This window comes from Nothoprocta perdicaria, unplaced genomic scaffold, assembly GCF_003342845.1.
Source record: "Nothoprocta perdicaria isolate Ctin4 unplaced genomic scaffold, notPer1 scaffold_3, whole genome shotgun sequence".
NCBI lineage: Eukaryota > Metazoa > Chordata > Aves > Tinamiformes > Tinamidae > Nothoprocta > Nothoprocta perdicaria.
The window spans coordinates 4,784,798-4,805,472 of NW_020455532.1; the positions used below are offsets into that span (position 1 = coordinate 4,784,798).

The 20,675-nt window shown below is 40.7% G+C and overlaps 1 protein-coding gene across 1 annotated transcript in view; it reads right to left on the bottom strand.

Annotated features, from left to right (window-relative positions):
* The window catches only part of SULF2 (sulfatase 2), a 124,254-nt gene extending 103,610 nt beyond the window's left edge, over nt 1–20,644 (bottom strand). The window contains exon 1 of the mRNA XM_026041920.1: nt 20,612–20,644. The gene's annotated coding sequence lies outside the window, so the exon portion shown is untranslated. The remainder of the gene's footprint in view (nt 1–20,611) is intronic.
* Nucleotides 20,645–20,675: the final 31 nt, after the last annotated feature.

Below are 20,675 nucleotides of genomic sequence, written 5' to 3' on the forward strand. Positions count from 1 at the left end.
TTGATTCACTGCATGGAGGAGAAAAAAAAAGGACAATGCTTTTCCCTGTTCAGGGCAAAATGCAGCATTCGYAGCATTTCAGCCAGCCCCATTTGAGCCTCAGTCAGGGCTCAGCCAGGCCTCAAGCCAAAGGCCAAGCCCGGCGCGTATCCATTTCCTTGGGTCTCCAACAGCTTCCCACTTCTTAACGTCCATTTCTTCCCGTTTCCCTTAGCCAAATCTGGAAAGAGATSATCTCCCTGTTTAAGCCTGCAAGTAGATGGACACAAAACAAGAAACACGCCATCTYGAGAAGGATTTGTTTCACGCACAAGTCATTTAGGCCCAGCTGTAAACATTAAGAGTGCATCTATTGTAACATCTAATCCTTACAAGATCCTTCCCCAGCTAATATCTGTTAACAGAAGTTACATTAAATTTTATCAACCATGSAGCACATCAAGAAAGTGATTATAGCCCTGCAGTCTCCACAGAAGCCTACACCAATTTCAGCTGATGTGAACTAAAATTCTCCTAAATATTGTGCAGTGYGTTAGAAAGAAGGGAGGAGGAGAAAAACTGAAGAGAAAAAAAAAAATGAAGAAAACAGCCTATAAACACCAATTCAGAGCTAAGCAGAACATTGCTCAGATTCAGAAAGGGTAAATACAGGCAGTCTGGATTATTCAAATGAGCAGGTATTTCATCCTACTACTGAGAACCCTTCTTTTCAGCAAGGCAATACATCCAAAATGGATTTTACCAGTCTTCTGTATAATATTTTTCTGTAAGTACTCTCAAGTAGACATTTGACATCCTTCCCCAGTTGCACAGAAAATACCACTGCAATGGCAAGTTTTATTTTCCAAATAAAGGCAAAGCAGATGTTAATAAGCTACTTTAAGTGCCATTCCGGCACATAACAGCCACAGTGTAAGGAATTCACACTGTTAGAATAATATGTTCTGGGCCTCATTCTTCCAACGTTTTCTAAAAAGCCATGGAGTGCTACAATTATACAATAAAATGTCTAACAACCTACAATATTTACTACAGAGGAATTACATACTATTTTCTTATCAAAAAAGGCAACGAACCCCCCAAACATTTTAAAGCTCAAGGAAGTTGTTATTGAAACAAGATTTAGATGCTATGAACTACTCACAGTTCCATCCCTGGAGTGTGAAATTAGTGACTGAGGAAAGATTTCACAGGAACTTAATCCGAGCGTGGTGCTGCTGCAAAGGATTTTCAGTTTTGGACTCTTTGCCAAATCCTTCATATTCGCAAGCTGCTGTAGTTATTCATGCAAAGGGACAGATAATCAGAAGCTTTTTTACATTTATATTAAACATGGAGCTCTTTGCTCTCTRTCAACAGAGGTCACATCGCCAGGTCACATTGGAAGCAAGACCTGGGAAAGTTCCTAATGACAGAAATCTAAAAATCTTTCAGATTGCTCACGTTCTAACAAAATCCTAGAAACCTCTCTGAACTCTATTTAGAGCAAATATCAAAAGAGATGCACAAGACGGTAGAGCTAAAGCTTGGAGTTTGAAGTGTGCAAGTGCATAAACATTTGCATGTTAATCATTTAGAGACTTTGTATATTCAGTTACTAACACTTCACAAATCCTAAATAGTGAATTCCAATTCCAAATTCCAATAACATCCATTATCATATGGAAACACAAGGAACCCTTGAGCAAGAGACGGCAGCTTCAGCCACACAGACAAGGCTCGTTTCCTTCTCCAGTGCTGAGGACACACACACAAATTCCCCGGCAGCTCCTGGACGTCTCGCGACTCAGATGCTGAGGAGCTGACAGCAAAGGCTTTGCAGCCCCTCATGTTTATATTTGCTTTTGCCTCTTTCCTGCACTGGTCAGTACATTCATCCGCTGCATCTGAAAGAGCATCCAAGCACAGGAGAAGCCACACGGCTGGGCAGCAGGGAGGGAGCAGTGCATCTCCCGCACAGCTATAAGGTGGCCATATAGACAGCATATCCAGAGTCCTCTCAGTGCAGCCCTGTATGGAGGGGTGTATGGGATGCTTGTCATTATCAGGTGGCCCAAGACTGAGGAGCTGTATAAGGGGAGATGACTGTTTGCTCCCTTTGTTATCAGGCAAGCACTGATAACACACACAACAGACAACAACTCTGCCAAAACGTCTACATTAGGTTCTGACAAGTCGTCTTCAAAAAGAAATGGTCTAGGGAGGTGAAAGTAAATACGGTTTCCCTTTACACGGAAGGATTCTGGTGCAATTGTACAAGCAAACTGACTCAAAATTAATATCTGGGCAAAAGAAAAAGAATATGGCATAAGCAAAAAAGATAGATTTAGCATTAAATTCATGGACTTATGTTTCTCTCTCCCCCCTACTTCTAAACCATGAATATTTTCTCCTACAGCTTCTTTTCCATTTGCCGAGTTTTAATTTGACAGCCAGGTGTTATGGAAAAGTGACATTTTTCAGGCTTTGAGTCAGTTGGATGGGAAAAAAATTCAAATGATTCTATTTATATTCAGAGGTTGAAACTATGAAAACTAATTCTACAGAATTTGACACAGTCATGCTTTATACCTTCCATAAACACCCTGAATGAGGTATTGCTTCTGCATCTCCRTGGCTCAGGAAAACACTGCAGCTGGAGATAAGTTTCTTTAACCACTGTTATCGTGCAAATCTGCTCTACCTGCAGAGGCCAAAATGTCTCTTAAATCCTGYCTTGAAGTGAAAGAGTTTTCAACATGTGCTGAACGTGAGCTACTTGACTGATCTATTCTGATGACACAAGTATGGGAGCACCGTGGGAGTATGGAAGAAATAGGTTCCAATACTCTAAATATTTATGTATGTTCCTGAGAGTGTAGGATAACCATTATCACTAAATAGCCAACACTAACTAATCCTAACCCTAGATATATAGGACAATTTATACTTTTGCATTTAGGAAGAAAGGTTTTGAAGGTTACATCTCTCAAGCTTASTGAGCTCACGACCATCTTCAACAGGTTAGGTATAGTTACGTTTTCAGGATTAAACACCAACCTTGTTTTTATGTATTTGTCATTAAAATTTATCCTAAAATAATCTAAGTAATGTGTTATACTTGGAAAAGAAAGATTTCCAAGGTGAACCCATTTCAGATGGGCATTTGAGACAACTTCCAAAGTGTTTTGGCTTTTGCCTTCATCTTTTTTATGCTTCACAATCTTCAATTGATGATAACTTAATACATTGCATTTTAAGGTATGCAGGAACAACTCATGAAAGATGAGTATATGATGTCCCTTCAACAAGCAGGATAGAGTGATTTTAATTATATTTTAAAACTTAGTGTTCTTTTGTGACAGCTTTTTTAGTTTATCCAGAGTGCACCATAATATATTTGAGATATATATATTATATATATATTTTTTCCTATCTACTGTTGTAAAAATCCAGGTGAGGCTTTTAATGTAAATAAATTTATACTGACTCAATAGTAGTCATGTCACATTTGTAAAAATTTAGCAGAATACAAAATTACATTAACTTTTCTCATTAATTTCTTTTAACATAAAATAAARATATCAGTATGAGCTTAGGATTTGAAGAGTATATTCCTCTTCTAACAAAAACTTGGGACTTGGCTGTGCTCAACCACTAAGCAAGAGAAGCAATTTCCTTATAAATTTATGAATAAGGGAATTACACTCTGTGTAATTCCAATCTTCTCAGTCACAGTTGCTTTTTTCTTCTAGCAGTAGGAATACTTAGAGGTGAAATAGGAAAAGGACCCACAGAGACCACCAACAAGTCTGAAATCCTGTTAAACTGCCAACAATACCAAAACTAACAGACCCTGACAGAATAAGCTCATAAACAGAAGAGCCGAAGGACTTAGCTGTGGGGCACTGGAGCTGCCTTTGTGCACGGGGCTCCCTGCGCTCCCCCATGACTGTCAGAAAAAGTTTTCAATCTCCAAGACGCCCCAGCTGGTCCAGTTGGGGGCGGATTTCACAGCTTGCGACTTAGAGGCAAAGTATAAGGAATTTTAGCTTTCAAGAAACACAAAACAAATGTTGATATTCTACTTTCTCTGAACATTTTTCACCATCTAGGTTCAGGCATACCACTGTGTTTTAGCAACAGTAGAAACAGAACATCTACAGTATTTCTACATATTCATGCAATATTTTTCCCCTGCAGTGAGAAGCAGAGTCACCCCACGGATCTGATGTGGAGGAAGGAAATGGTTCAGCCCCTGGCAGAGCATCTGCAGGGGCCTGGATGGATGGCAGCACTTTCAGAACAACTGCAATGGCCCATCCTGCCCTGCCCCAGCAACGTCCTTCCACATTTAACAGTTGTGCAAGTAATGAGGAAATGCAGACAGACAGAGGAAGACCAATTCGCCCAGCTGGTGCAAGCAGCTGGGTCCCTAGCAAGTTTGCARAATACACACACATGCACAGTACAGACAGAGCTTGTTCTGTGTGCTGCTCCAGCCTACATGGCTGAACAGAGCAAGTTCCCAAAAACCCAGCCATGGAAAACCCTCCCTCTCTGTGTTGCATGTTCTTAGTGTAAAAAGAATACAAAAGAAATCAACTGAAGTCTCTGAAAAAGTGCTGTGTAGCTTCACAGAGCCCAGAAGTCAGCCCAGAGCTTCTCCCCCTGCAAAACCCATCTCTTTATGGGGTCAAGAGAGAGACCAGAGGGCTGCAGAACTGCTCTCAGCTGCTGCTCTGCAGGATGAGGCCGAGCAACCAGTGAGCTGTTTCTACCTGTTCTTGTTGGCGCCGCAGGCAAAACTAAAATAAGGGAGGATTTCATTCCCAAAGGAAATATGTGGTAAGAACTATGAGAAACAGGCGGAGCAGCAAGGATTGGCTCCAAGAAAACTGCTTCTCAAGGTCTCAATCTGTAAACCCTATGTGTCCTGCACGTCAAAAAAAGTTCAGCTGGTTTGGGACTATTCATTATTTAATAGATTCTTGACACAGACTATGCAGAGAGTTACCTGGAAATGACTTAGTCTAACCAGTCAACTGCAACCTTACGAGATTTCTACATTTGAGTTTTACTGGGCAAAGATCAGTAGTTCACCTAGCCCAGAAGTTTTGAAACACTACTAAGAAATGCAGCAAAAATAAAAGAATAAGTACAAGTATGGAAACCTTTCTGTGGCATATGTTCCCAGCTTCTGGCAATCTCTAATTTAGAAGTTTCCTTATCGAGAATTATGGCACGATGAATAGACATCAACTGACCTTCAATCTTCTGCCTCCTAAAGGCCACTATTATCATGCAAGCTACAGCTGAAAGCAGGCAGCAAGACAAAAACAAACAAAAAGGTTTGAAAATCAGATCTAGAAGAAGTTTCTTCTGAAAATGAACCTACACAATCCCCAGGTATTGAACTTAAGAGCCAACAACTCCAGCCCAACCCTCTGCCCAGCAGGAGAGAACTGTCAGCAGCCAGAACAATCCCGGATAGGGGAGGGTGTCAGTGAAACAAACCCTCTCCCTTCTGTTCACTACCCCATCTTATCCTTCTGCCAACTCCAGCAGCTGCTTATGTGGCCAGGAAGCTTTCACTGAGGAGCTGAATCACCCTCAGTGTGGTTCAGTGGCTGAGAAGAGAGCTGGTACCATGCACCTAACCAGCTCCCCATGGAGCACCCTGAGGGGCTTGGTGACTAACTAATGACATCAGGTTGAAGAGGTAGACAAAAATCATCACAACTTTGTATGTCAGCAAGGAGGAGGAACAGAAGAGCTTATTCTGGAAACATCAGGAATTCTCAGTGGAAGTCGAAGCGCTGGTCTGCGAAACCCTGGGCCGGGCATCCTCTCGGCCACGCTGCACCACAGGCAGCGTGCGGCACCGCCAGGCCAGGCCAAGCTAACAGGCTCTGGCTTTCCACCTGTGGGGTTTTCCTCCATCCATGCAACAGAGCTSACAAAGGCATTTGATTTTGCTGCCATGCAGCTCAGCACAGGGCAACCTCTGCACCACAGAAGGAACATGCTAGTGGGAAGCAACAACCATGACTAGGCCACACTACCCGACCTGCTCTTGCCTGCTGAGGTTCCTGAAGAATCCCTATCTCTGTAGCTGCCACACCTGAAAGGGGAAAAACTCTTCATGCCCTCATGTGTCTCCTTTTTGGGTGAGGGCAACACAAATTATCACTGTCACCAAAATGAGGTGTTTCTAACAGCTCTTCCAGCCAAGCACGGGGGGCTGCTGTTATGAATGGGAGTGAAAACATGGTAACCACACCAGCTTGCTCTGCCAGTCCTTGTATTAGTATAATTTAATTTCCTGAAGTGTATTTCATGCACAAACCCATCCACTTGGAGCAAAATCCTATTTCCACCAGGAAAGTGTTATTCAGATCCACCCTTTGATAAGATCTTTGTTATATGATTATATTCTCATTTATTTACATAGTGTAGTCACGTAATAATAAAATAGCATTTGTTGCAAGCTGCCTTGCCAATATTAGCACCAGACCTGGTTTAATTTACGTATGCAGAAGCCTGAGAAGCTGCCAACAATAACGTCCTGCACGTTAAGCAAATAGTTTGTTTCCTCCAGAGGAGACAGATCAATACTCAAGGAACAAAAACAAAACAAAGAAAAGCTAAAAGCTTAGTCATGTAAATCAGGGTGGAGGGAAAAAACGAAAGAAAACTCCTCATTGGCATTCTACAACTTCTGCAGACCCCCATGGCCCATTAGCTAATTTCTATTAAAACACACAGCTCTGGAATAATAAATGCCAGCAGCACATTCTAAAGGTTTGTCGCAACTGCAGTAAACATGTCCCTGTTCCCAGGACACTGAGAGACAGAAAATTAACCAGGGGTTAACTGGGTCATTAGCTAGAGCACAATATAGGTCACTGCAGATTTAATTTAGTTTGTATTCAACTAAAGAATCAAACACAGCAACCAGTTCTCACAGCAGGAAAACAAGTAACTTATCAGCATGTTAACGTATCTTGGATACCAAGGCACCGAGCCTGTCACTGTGATTCATACCATTTTTTACTAATTTCACATTATTTTGATGAAGAGATACAGTATGTACACATGCTCCCACAATTAGAAAGGTCTGAATGCAAATGTGCACACACACACACAAATTCTGAATATGAAACATTGTACAGTCTGCTGTTACGTTTTTGTTCTGTTTCCCCTCACAAAACAGAGCTGACAAAAAAAGTAATGATACATCAAACAAATCAGATTAATTACAAAACAAAACATAAGGTTCCAATGGGAAATTTTAATCACACATATACCAATTACTTTGTCTTTTTTTTTTTTTTTTTTTTTNTTTTTTTTTTTTTTTTTTTATAAAAGAAAAAAAATGCACAACTCAATAGTTGAAACAGGAGGACCCCAACAGAAAGATTAAAAATTTGGGAAACTGATTATATTAAATGTACTTCAGCTGGGATCATTGCTTTACTTTAAAAAAATTTTAGCTTCACCTCCAAAAGCTTCTGTTTTCCTGGGTTTTAAGGGTCTTACAATAGTGATTCAAATAGTATTATAGTGACTAAACCACTGGGCTATATAGCAGTCTCTCTATGCTATTAGTCACTAACAAATTACTAGTTTACCATTTGCCAGCCTTTACAAGTCTCAACTTGATCTCTAGATTTTTAATCAAAATTCTTTCTTCAGAAGATTTTTGTACCTGAAAATTAATAAGGCACCTCACAAGAGCTCACAGAAAATGCTTAGCACCATGGAGAAGTTGTTACTGGTTTTGACTTTCAACATACTTTCTTCTTACGTAATCCCCATCAGTTATGGATAAGGCATCTAAAACCACATAAAAGACTATAAATATGTAAACACTTTGTAGATTTGGCTTTTTTTCCCCCCGCTCTGCCCTTTACAGGCACACACTGCTCACCCCAGCTTCTTCCTTAAACTCTATTTGTCCACCTGAACCCTAGTTCGCATATATACACACATATACAGAAACAGAATCATTTGATTGTCTAAACTGTTCATAAGAGAAACAAGTGCAATGAATGATTTAGACATTTTCCCTGCCTTGGTAATATTAAAATAGGTTCGTGCTTTCAGTGATAACACTTGAATCCTCAGATTAAAGATTAATAATGTATCCCACACGCTGAAGAATGCATGATTCATGATAGATACAAACGGCAGCTTCTATTTAAAGMCGTATGTGGCTGCGAACAGAACACTCCGATGTGCCTTGGGGAWGGCAAAGAGCAAAAGGGGTAATTTGCTAGAAGGGGAAAAACCACCGACCATGGATTAGAGAGCACTTTTTTGGGTAAAATMGTGTCTGCATAGCTAATATATCAAAATTGCTGAAAATAAAGCTGATAAGGAACCACCCAGACTTACGGCCACAAAGATTAGTTTACTAATGCAAGGGTAGCCTGCATTGACATTTGGTGATTTTCTTAAAGCCTCATTAGCTAGAAATTAGGGATTTAAARAGTTCTCATAAATAACTAGATTCTGCAGTTTCACAAAGATGTAAGAGTTAAAGTCTGTTCCTAAGCAGTTCAAGACACAAAAACAAACAAGCACTCCCTAGATTTTGAACTTCAGAAAATGAATTTCAAAACAAGTGTGTTGATTGACCTAAGAAAATTAGAAATAAATAAATAAAATGAAAATCACCTTTGACTGATTTGAGATGAAACAAGCAAGTCAAAGCAAGTATTTCAAGGTTCAGCAAAACCAAAGCAGTTAATTTCCTTCTCTGCTTCAGAAGCTACCGATACGCGGTTCAGAAGTTTGTTTCAGGCTCAAAAATCAGACTAACTGAAACTCCTATCAAAAACTTCATTCAAATCCAGAAAGTTTGCATTTAACTAAACTAAATTCTACAGTCCTATCCATTCTAGTTCCACAACAACGTGACGATTCACTCTTTCCAACAAGGCGGTGTCTAGAGCAGATGATACAAAACACAGCAGCATTTAAGATGCCAGAAGCTCCACCAGCTGAATCACCACCCTGTACAATAGTTCCCACTCCATGGGCTCTACTCTCATTAACATCTGCTGTTTGCTACCTCCCCTCCTCCAACCGAGGATGCGAAATCTCCAGTAATAGCTAAAATCTGGCAACATATCATCATTTCGGTGACTAAAAGACACTTTTTTTTGAAATTGGTGGTAAATAACATTTAGAAGTTATGTTTATAAAAACTTGCTTGTAAGTCATTTTATGAACCACGTCAGCTTCCTGCATAGTGAGAGATCCGAGAATGACATCTGCACTATTGTCCAGCCGGAACAAAGTCATCTCCAAAGACACCAAACATTATTGGGCCATCACAAAATAATTTTAATTGCTGCCTCTTCTGAAATTCCAGGTTTGCAAAGGACCTAGTAATCTCATTCAAAAATCTAGCTATAAATTAATGACTCCTTTAAGAGAAATTATATAGAAGAGTTAAGATGCAACTTAAAATTTATCATTCAACCTGCATATTCTAAAGAAGAAAAGACAAATGGAGTCACTAAAGCAAAAGCCCATTCCCTGATAGATCAAAGGAACTTGTGGTGTGCTTGTATTTAAATAGATTTTGATCTCAATCTTGTATCTTCTGCAAGTTATACCTCAATAATAGGATTACTATAATCTAGTGATCAAATCCTACTTGAGAACTAATATGACAGGTTTATATCTACAGCAAATAGCCTCAAYCTGGAGCTCAATTTAAGGTCCCTAACACAAAGGTCAGCTTCTTGAGGGGTTTCCATTTCAATTGTAAGAACCTCTGTAACAACAGCTTGTAATTGAACACAAATTTCCAAAGAAAAGAGAACAACAGAACAAGTTCAGCAATTTTTACTCAACAAGAGATAATTTAATGGAACAAGTAAACTTGGAAGACTTCTTTGGAAACATGATGCAACACCAAAGGTACATTTAAGTAAAAGAGCCCTGACAGTTCTTTTTCCTAAGGCTAATGTAAGAGAAAGTGCCAGGATGCCTGCCAAGATCCAAAAGCGGTAACCAAACCTGGGATCAAAGGTTCCCAGGAAGTTGCTTCCTCGCTACCGCTCTCTCCCTCTTTGTCAGCCAAACATAGAAGGTGAATACAACAAACACACTCTGCTTTGCAGTCTGGTGGGCTACGCTCAGTTGTAACCTCTCTAGAAGTAGCCAGAGCTCAGTCTAAAGTAAATTAAGCCCATAGCATAATATTTTTGCTTTTTTTTTTTTTTTTTTTTTCTGCCCAGTTGATGATTCATTTCATTTGATTGATTCCTCCACTGGAAACATTTCTTCAGCTTGTCAGAATAGTGAAGTGCTGTATTACACAATACAGTTCTCTGGGAAGTTGACAGATGCTCAGACATTTCATAGTAATTGACTAGGATTTAACAAGCTTAGTTTATATCGCGCAAAATAAATCAAAGCTAGACAGAGCATTTCCTCCTAGTTGCCAAGGGRGCAGTGAAGAGTTGGAGAAACCAAAAGTAGAGAAATCAGTATATAGTTTGATAGGTATTTTTAAATCCTGATGCGCAAGCTAGTTTAGTTAATTCTAGGCAAGGCCATCTCATGGCGGGAAAGCAAAACAAAATGACACACAGCAGGAGAAATGAGCCAACAGTCAGCAAGACAAACACTGAGTTCACATTACAACATGCCTACTTTTGGAATATATTTAAAGAAAGATCAAAAGCATAAAAGTCATTTAACTACATTTAAAAGAAACTGAAATAAGTTGATTCATAATTAAATTCAGAAACATAACTAGAAAAAAAAATCACTTAATGCAAAGCCCTACTGCTTCTGTGTTCCCTCCTATTTCTGATATATGTGCCAACGTGACTGACGTCAACAGGATACTCAAGTTTATATAGCTGACAAACACGTGTCTATGTGGACAAGCAACAAATCAGAAAGTTCAAACCCTGGTTGATGTTTAAGTCAATATCACTCTTCTGCAGCTGGGAATCTGTCTGACGATGGAAGGAGCTCAGCAGCCCACCACAGCAACCCTCACTGCAGTTTGCTGCTTTCCAAGTCACACCCTGCTCCAATTTCCAATACATCACTACCTGAAAACCTGCACCACTGTGGACAGGTGAGCTAATGTTTCCTTACCTGTGGGGCTGCCTCCGAGCAGCCCGGCTCCTGCAGCTCCCAGGCACACTCGGCTCCGGGCCGTCATCCCCGCACCTCTTCACGTTACCTGTTCTTGGCTCCATCTCCAACACATCTCATCCTCCCCCTCAGCAGTCTGCTCCATTTTGGAAATAAGTTTTTCCAACTACCTAAATCTCTAACGAATTATAAAAGCATTTCTTGCCTGGTTTCAAATGGATAAGGAAAAGAGATTTTTTTCCTTCCTCTTTAAAATAAGAGTTCATGAATCTGAAGACTCACATTTACCTCAAGTCTTGACCTTCCTAAGCTAAACACCGTTTTCAGCCTTTGATCATGAAACATTTTCCAGACTTTTGAGTTTTTTTGTTACTGATATAATGTCACCTTGTATACTAACCCCTCGTTACCCTAACACGACACTAAAGTGACAAAAAGTTATTTTGCTTTTGTTTCTTTCAGCATTTGAGCAACTATTGTCATCTTAAAGATGTCAAAGACAATCTGTGAGCTTCATATTGGCAGCATCATTGATTTTTAATGGAACATTTAATCATTTCTGAAACATTTTTTACTCACATCATTAATGAAGTTGTCTCTTGAATGCATTCACTTTTAAAAGTCAACACATTCTTCTGGCAGTCAGCACTTCTGGTTCAGTTTCACTACTCCTTTAGAAAACAATACCCAATCTAAAATGTTCCAGTATGAAATAGCATCCTTGAATGAAGCAATTGATTTCACTGGAAAAACCTTAAATAACTCAATAAAACATTTGTCATACGCAATAAACATCTCAACTGCTCCTGCGTGCTGCACATTGGTTCATGCTGTAGAGTTGTCTCTAAAGTCGTCACCAAAAAAGTGGCTTATCAAGTGGCAGGCAAGCCACTTCAGATGAAAGTCAACAGGAAGACAGACCTCAGATGCCTATTTATGAGCCACTACAAATGTTCAATCAGATTCAGCTGAAGGGACCAGACTAGAACTGATCTAAAAATAAAACACCCCAAAAGCACATAGCACGGAAGGGCCTCTGCACCAACAAGGGCTGCTCACATTCTGCTACGCAAGGTAGCTCAAAGTAATGTAACCGCCGCAGCACGGAGCTCTGCTTAGGTCCCTAACATGAGGACGTGGCTTCCAGGGCTCAAGGAATCTTATTTAGAGGTAGTTTAGCCGCACTGAGTTACGTGGAATGGCTGAATCTCATGCGGACTCGGGGGTTACTCACCCTGCAGCCCCTCGCAGTTCAGGGTCACCTCCCGGTGACAGCACAGTGGGGACTGGCAGCTCTGAGAGGAAGGACAAGAGAAAGGTGCGAGACACCCCAGAACACCCAGGGGGTATCAGGGACTGGGGGAGAAGGGGAACCATGCAGAAGAGAAGGGTGCTGACACACCTTCTTCCCATCAGCCAGGCCCTTCTTGGAGGCAGTACGGCAAGGCAACACTACATTTTTGTCCTTTCCTCAAGCCACTCCAACATATCCGTGACAAATTAAACATAAGGATTTGAGGCAGGCGATCCAGCATTACGATGCTGCATCAGATCTATGATAAAGACTTCTCTACTCAAGAGAACATTTCTTGCCTTAAAGCAAAATAGGAATAGCAGAGGACTAGAAATAGCTCCAGATCTGGCCCAGAGGTAATTATTTTAGGAATATTTGAATAATAGAGCATCAAAATTTAGACACCTGTCACTCTTAATTCAGTCAACCTCAGCTGCTGGCTCTGAATCCACCCTAAGTAATCCYAGTAAAGATGTCAGTGACATGAAGAGCAACAAAAAGTCTCACTATTCAGCACGGAGCTCACAACAGTCAGTTCATMGAAATAACTGTGCCTTACAGCACAGCAGCAGTAAAGACTTTAGGCAAGAAAAAAACAGCTACTTCAGAAATTTCAGCCTTTAATTTCCAACTTAAATCATTTTGATACTTGACAGGCAGAAGTTATCTTGTCACTAAGTAAGACAGCTAACTATCCCGGTGTTAACATTACCCATCTGATCACGGGTGAAACTGAGAAAATAGGTAGTATGATGGGGTTTTTGTTTGTTTTTATTAAACAGAAGAACAAATGCTAAACAATCAAATGTCCAACTGAAAGCAGAAAATAAGAATTCCCTTAAAAAACCTCAATGAGCAACTGTATGCACATTTCAACCCTTGTGTGTGCACAAGTTTACTCTTCAAATGCCTTCATACTTAAGCTCCCCTCCATCATACATAAGAGATGCATGATCATGCACACAGGATCTTCTTGTTTTTACRTTTCATACCTTGCTGAACTGGAATCTTCCTGGCAACAATCCTGTATCCATAAAAGCAGAAGCTGAAACTTGCTACAGACTTTAAGCACATATTAAGTTTTCCTCTTAATYAAGGAACTTTGGGTATTCCGTATTGACACATTACTTTCAGCATTCAGTAGCACATTTTTCAGTCCCTCGAAGGCCTCTGTTTTGGCACGTCTTTGACAACTTGATACCGAAGAACCGTGCCCTGCATGAACATCTTTGGGCTAAAAACCAGAACTTCTGTGCACGGCAACACAGGGCATGGTAGGATACCGAGTGCAAGATACAGAAGCGGTGGCTTTCCTCATGTCCCTTGCAAAGCACTTTCACAGGTACTTTGTTAAAATCGGCAGAGGCAATTTGCACCTCAATATTTATTAGCCAGCAGGAGCCGCTCATTCGGCCTCAGCTGGCACGTGCAAGTTGCTTTCAAAAATTATGCAAGACTGTGTAATAGAGACAGTATCAAACCCAACTTTTAACTTGGTCATTCAACGGAAGAAAATCAGTACAGGACATTCCCATTTGGCAGGATGAATACAAGCTTCTCCACAGACAGTGGCTGTTCAATAAAGCTTAGAGCAGTAGGTATTAAAAATTTTCCCATCTTTCAAAGCAATTGCAAGCTAAACTGAAAACAATTTTACAGGCAGCAGTGCTGAAAAACTCTCTCAAGATTCTGAGCTGCAGTATTACCTGGGAGACTGCAGGAATTAGCAACTTCACCCATACATTGCTCCGTATTGCATTATTGCAACTTTTACTAAGTTCTGAAGCTGGAGATGTTAATAATCTAACCTGACACTACAAATTCCATACAGCTACAGTTGGCAAAAGCAAGAAGTCACTAGAGATCATCTGAAACTGCAGTGAGCCTTTTCCTGAAGGCATGGTAAGTGCATTCATCAGTTAACATGCAAGATTGTATTTCATGCAGTCATTTGATGGAAAAAGAGTATGTGAGCCCCTGGCTTCATGTATTAACAAGAAAATAAAAAATAATAAAAAGACCCAAAAAAGCTTCTAGTAAGAAAAACATAACAAGATGGACTTAAAATTATTCAGAAGACTATGGAAAGCATTAATTGAGGCTCCAGTGCTTCTTTCTGTGGTGCGCTGCTGGAGCGCTTGCTTAACAAAACCAGGACAAATCCCAATTCAACAGCAGCGCTTCAAAGAAAGGAAAAGACATCAAGATATGCGTAACTATGTAAAATAGTCTCGAGCATTCTTCACTGATGTGAAAAGAATATAATGAATCCTTCMCTGCTTACAGGGGAACATTTTTGTCTTGCCAGAGGACAGATTTCCAAAGAATGATATTTACATTTTCCTACAACCTGTAATTTTCTCATTTCTCATTTGTCAGTGCCCAAAGACCTTTTACAGAACATAGGATGTTTGCATATGTTTAATGATCCTTTTACCAAACAAATGTCACAGTCTGAATGAGGAAATTAGTTAAAATCACTGATGACGCTAATTTAACACCATTAATGTCACACTGGGAACAGCTACGGAATCTACAAGGCCTGGTGTCCTAGCRAAGCTCTCCTGGTTGTGGGTTTGTTTCCCAGTACACAGCACCATGCAGATATCACATGCAAAGTTAAATAAAAAAAAAATAGTTTTGATTATGTAGTTCTACTACTGAGTAAGCGTGACTAAAGACACTGGATATAACAGTTCAAATGTAACAGGAACATSAACTCTGCCCTTCAACCATCTATACTGTTAGAGTTGCCTGCGCACCAGCGTTGGAGCAAACACAGGAACCATCACAGTGTTTCTAGACCTACAAGGTCCAACAATTCTCTTTCAACTGCATGAACTAAAAACTTTAGGACAAATAATTGGAGTTTTTCAACAATAAGTATCTCCTTTAACCTATGTAACATAATTCGAGGAAAAATATRTATGTATATATATGAGTTTCCAAAGTGCACCCATGTTGAATTTCACTCATTCTACACTAATATGCAGACTTTCACTATACAGTAATACTAAATTACTGAACTTGACCCAGGAAATAAACCACATGTTACTAAATTTATCAGAAATTATTTTASGACTATATACCCATTTGAACGGTGAGGAGAAATGACTACTCATACTTTCCACAGCATTCCTTTACCAAGTTCCCTGGCGTTGCAGGTGCACGAGACCCAAACAGCACAAAGACTATTCTTATTATTTTCTTATTTGACAACCCAGACACAAAACTACATGGTCTTGAGATAGATCTTTGAGATTCTAAGCATACCTAAGGATAGGGACTCACACAGTACTAGATATATTTACTTTACCTGGTAACAGTATTTAAACTGTTGATAGTGCCATATTTATCTGAGGTACTATTAAAAATTCAAACACTGTAACATTGTCAGGTAAACAAATTCTAAAAAAATAAAAAAGAATTTCAAGTAATCCAAATTATTCATTACTCTGGGGAGGGAGAAGAATTCATCCAATAACAGAATTCTAAGTGCCAAATACACAAACATTCATTCAAGAGACAGACAGTAATAATTTAATTGCATTGGAGAGAATATAGCAATTCAGAGGCAGTTTAGAACTAGTGAGCCAAACACCATAAATTAATAACTGGAATTTCCTAGAAGCTGTATTCATTACCCATAAATTGAAGTTCAGACTCAGATTCATGACAAGATCTCATAACTAGCTTAAAATAACAAAAACACATTTCATTGTTATTCTTAGCCTAAGACAACTTTACATCCTATTTTAAAAGTTTAACACTGAGACGCGATTTTCTTATTTTTAACTAAAGTAGGACAAAACCACAGCAATGGAAAATGGGGAAGCTGGTCTTCACTAAGCTATTCAGTTGACGTTATAACCTTTACTTTTCCAAACACTCCTACCAAATATTCAGTGTAGGAGACCAGAACTTTACTCCTTAGGTGGGCATTAAGTTCCATTGATTTGTCACCTCAACCTTCTTTGAAGCCAGTTACAATGACATAAACAGCACCCTCTACTTTCACACTTGCAAGCGTGGAATGTGTTGGTAAGCTTGCTTATATCTAAGCTAAACAGCAAATAAATTCATACGTGCATATGAACCACTGTCATTTTGATCTACACGCTTCCCACCCACTGAAGGGCAGGGACAGCTGGGTGACATGCAGGGGTACYACTGCAAAGAAAGGTCCATAAAGAACTTGGCATTTTTAGACTTCAACCACAGTGAAGACAGAAACAGAAGGAAAAATATTAAGTTTATTAGCAGATCTGAAAAGCAATAGCTCTGTTGATCAGGAATTGCAGAGGCCACAAGACTACAAGTTTTCCTCATTCAGCTTCCAGGTTCTAAATGATATCAGCACYTGATCCACTTCAGGACCTTGAAGAACCCTAGTCTTCCTCTCCCAAATATTACTAGAAAATGCAAATTTTAAAACACACACAACCCATCTATTCCTTTAGGCAGCTATATTCAGTGACATAAGCTCAGAGATGAAAAGCATTTTCAGACCATAGCAGTACCAGTGGTGACAGGGCTTCCCAGCCCAGGAATGTCTCTGCCTCTGCAATGGCTGTTGCCTCTCCAACGTGTTCAAATTAGAAAGTCCATTCAGGTCTTTCCTTTCTTTTAGGAGAAGRTGCTGCGTATTCCTAAGAGACACATCCTTCAGGAGCAAAGTGACTTCATCCATTTTAACATTACTCTTTATGAGGTATTTATAGCTGTTTCACTATACCCATAAATTTATTGCCCTGGTTAATTTTAGAATACTGCATGCAGATTAGAGGCAACTCTACAGCCTGTCCATATTTTGACACCGYTACTCAAGAATCCATTGAACAGGGCTAATTAGGACTAGCAGCTACATGTCAAAACTTGTATTTCATCGCAAACTGCTTAAACTCACTTAACCGTGAACTACTATCATGCTTTTACTGTCGAAAGAATCAAGGCTAAAAACTGGCAAATCCAAAAAAAACGCTAAAATTAATAATAAACTCATTTATATATACACACACACAGAAGCCTTCTACAATCTTCCTGAGATACAGGAWGAAAACATTTATTATAATGAAAATATTTATTATATTTATTTCAAGCACTTCCACACAGAATCCTGCTTAGTGGGATTTGGAAAATAAGAGCGCAGACACACACTAGTGTATTTTTGGTGTGTGCACATACATATGTGCATAGGTGATGCTTGGCTGAGTTGTTCACTTAAACTSTCCTACCCCACATATACACAACAGTGCTGATACAGACACAAGATACAAGTTTCCATTTAACTGTTTAAAGAGAAGAYGACCACAGGTGTTGATATGCACAGGTGAGCTAAATTTATCTGAGAAAACCTGGGGCAGCCAGGCAAGGTTGGCACAGCTGCTTCATATATTAGCTGAACACTAGAAGTCAAACAACTCCCTGAGATATATTAAAAATGAGTTTTTTTACTGCCTCAGAAGTAGCCCTTTTTGGATGCTGAGTCTTCATGAAGACCAGTGTACATCTGGCATCAGTATTGGTAGAAAGGTACAGTTTTGTCTTGGATTGAGAAAGGTCTGAAGCCACACACTAAGGGACATAGAATTAATACATAACTGTACTAGCAGATCTCTATACGTGCCGTTCTTGGGGTGAGCGTGTGGGTGACCAGCAACAAGGAATCGTTAGAAACACAGATGGTTCCCCGAGTTAAACAAAAACTTCACCGCTATTAAAGATCAATACTATTGGTAGAAAGAAGGAAGCGGGTAAAATGAAAACAACAGAGCCAAAGAAAAGACAACCAATCACTCCTAACAGCCTTTCAGTTTTCACATTACTGTGGTTTGTACTGGAACGAAACCAAGATATTCTCAAAAACATGAACATATTGGAACATCCCTTTTTATATCGAAAACATCAGCCTGCATTTCATTATCCAAAGTGTCCAACCCAGGCCTGAGAAATCAGCCCAGCACATTGAGAAAAAGAGAATGGAGACTTGATCTGAGGGATTTTTCACCATCAGTGTCCTTAACAGAGCAGGCTGAATCTAAAAGCCCTGCTTCTCTCTGCTTCGTGGAAATTCACCATGCTAGGGAGCATTCTGCATGCAATTATGATTGCACCAACACCTTTAATCTGGGTTAGATCAAGGCCTTGAGTTCACTTGTGCTCTATTCTGAACTTCACAGGGAAGTTACTGCTGTAGGCAGGTAAGGAAAAGATGCAGAGAGGAAAAAGTATTTATATATACACACACACACTTATAAAAAATATAAACCCATATAGGTATTTAGTATAATTATTTGGAGCAGATTTTAATCAGTCTATGCCATCTAGAAAACCAGAGGTGAGAGTTGGTTGCAAGTCAAATTAATTATTTCTAAAGCAATTTTAAAGAAGGAGAAAATACATATTTCACTCTCCTCCCTAAGCTGCAGGGAACTTCGAGATATGTATCTCTTTATTTCTATTTGCTACTGTAATAAYAGAGTGAAGAAGAATCAGTAAATATGGATTATGGGCCTATGAATATTTTGCAGTAGCTCCTTTGTAAAAGGAAAAATATTGAGTTATCTTCCTTTCTAATATTTACTTTAGCATCTCAAAAATACATATCTGCCATTACACAGCAACAGTGTTGGCATTCAGACACATAGATCATATTTGCAAATTAGATATTGCCAGTCCTTTTGAGTTTCTCTTTTGGAGATAACTGCCTACCACCTTTCTCATGCAATCCACATASAGATAGTGGATAGTGTCAAGTCCAAACAGTCAGAACACGGTCTTTATTTTATTTTTAATTATTAAAACACACATAGAACCAGAGCAAAGCATTCTATATTCCAGCTGAACACTTTGATTAATGAGATATTATTAGTTAACTCAGAGCAACTCCCGATTTTTTTTCTTAGCCCTTTAGGAAGAATGATAAGGAGCTACTACTGAAAGACAAGATTCTAATCAAGAGGGATTTATACAAGAATTTCAGCTAAAAATTACTTGAAACCAGACTCCTTACAAGGAGTTTAAAGCAACGGTCAATGTTACCTACTCTAAACACAACAAAAGRGGATTTTTTGCAGATGTCAAAGCCTAAGAAAGAAGAAAAACTATTGCGTATTTTGAGAATCACATTGGTTTCTGGACTAGAGAGAAAAAAAAAAAAAAACAAGCGTGCCTCATGCAAATCACAACACCTAAACAGCCAGAAAAAATGCAAGATGCCAGAAACACTTCCCTGAACCCCAAAATCAGGGTTGTAGAGAGGCCAGAGTTCACTTGAACCATCTAAGAGATTAAAAATAAATGTGGCCTATACACATTAATATATTGGGCTTTAAAAAAAAAAAAAAGAAAAAAAAGAAAGAAAAAAACAACCCCTCAAACTTTCTCGTCTCACGTTCTGCTTGCCAAAGCTCAGTCAGCACAGCCCAGGTAGAGCGGGCAGGGCTCTGCCGGGCTCCTCAGCAGCACAGCGGCTGCTTTGCAGCGTCCCCGCTGCCGGGCTCACCAGGAACCGAACACGGGCTACACCGAGCCACGAGGACGGGCCTGGGGGCCGCTCACGGCTCCGCTCCCTCGCACCGTTTCCTCACCTATCCCCCCGCATGATTCGGCTTCATTCCCACAATGAGGGACTAAACAGGAACGCGGAATAAGCACCGGTGCGGGTGTCAAAGTACAGCAATCTATCTAAATTAGCATTTACTGCCAGCATGAAGGCAAAGGATAACAGGGGTCATCTTGCCACAGGCAACTTCGCCTTCCAACCTCCGYAGCCGCGACGGCAGCGCGGGGCCCTCCGCGCGCTCCTTCCCTCGCTGCAGATGAAGGGAACGGCGCCCGAGGACACGGCGGCTCCGCGCGGCCGGAGCGAGGCGAGACCGACCCCGCGCGGAGCCCGCAGCCCCGCACACAACCAGACACCAAAAGTTTTGCCCGGCGCGGGGGCGCCCGGCTCCGCGGCGCTGCTTGACCTTGGGCAGGTCCCTCCGCGCGCGCCGGGACCCACCTGGGCGGGCGGCGGGGCCGGTAACGACCYGCGCAGGCGGCTCCGCGCGCGGAGGCCGAGGGGGGGAAGGCGGGAGGAGACACCCCCCCCGCGCGCCCTCCCCGTCCTTGCAGGTGATGGAGCCCTGGCGCCGCGCGGAGGAGCCGCTGGCGGAGCCGGGAGCCGCGCGGAGCCCGCCCGCCCCCGGGGGAGGCGCTACTCACCGCGGGCGCGCGCGGAAACTCGCAGGTGGCCCCGCGGAGCGGCGGGAAGGGGCTGGGCGGCCCC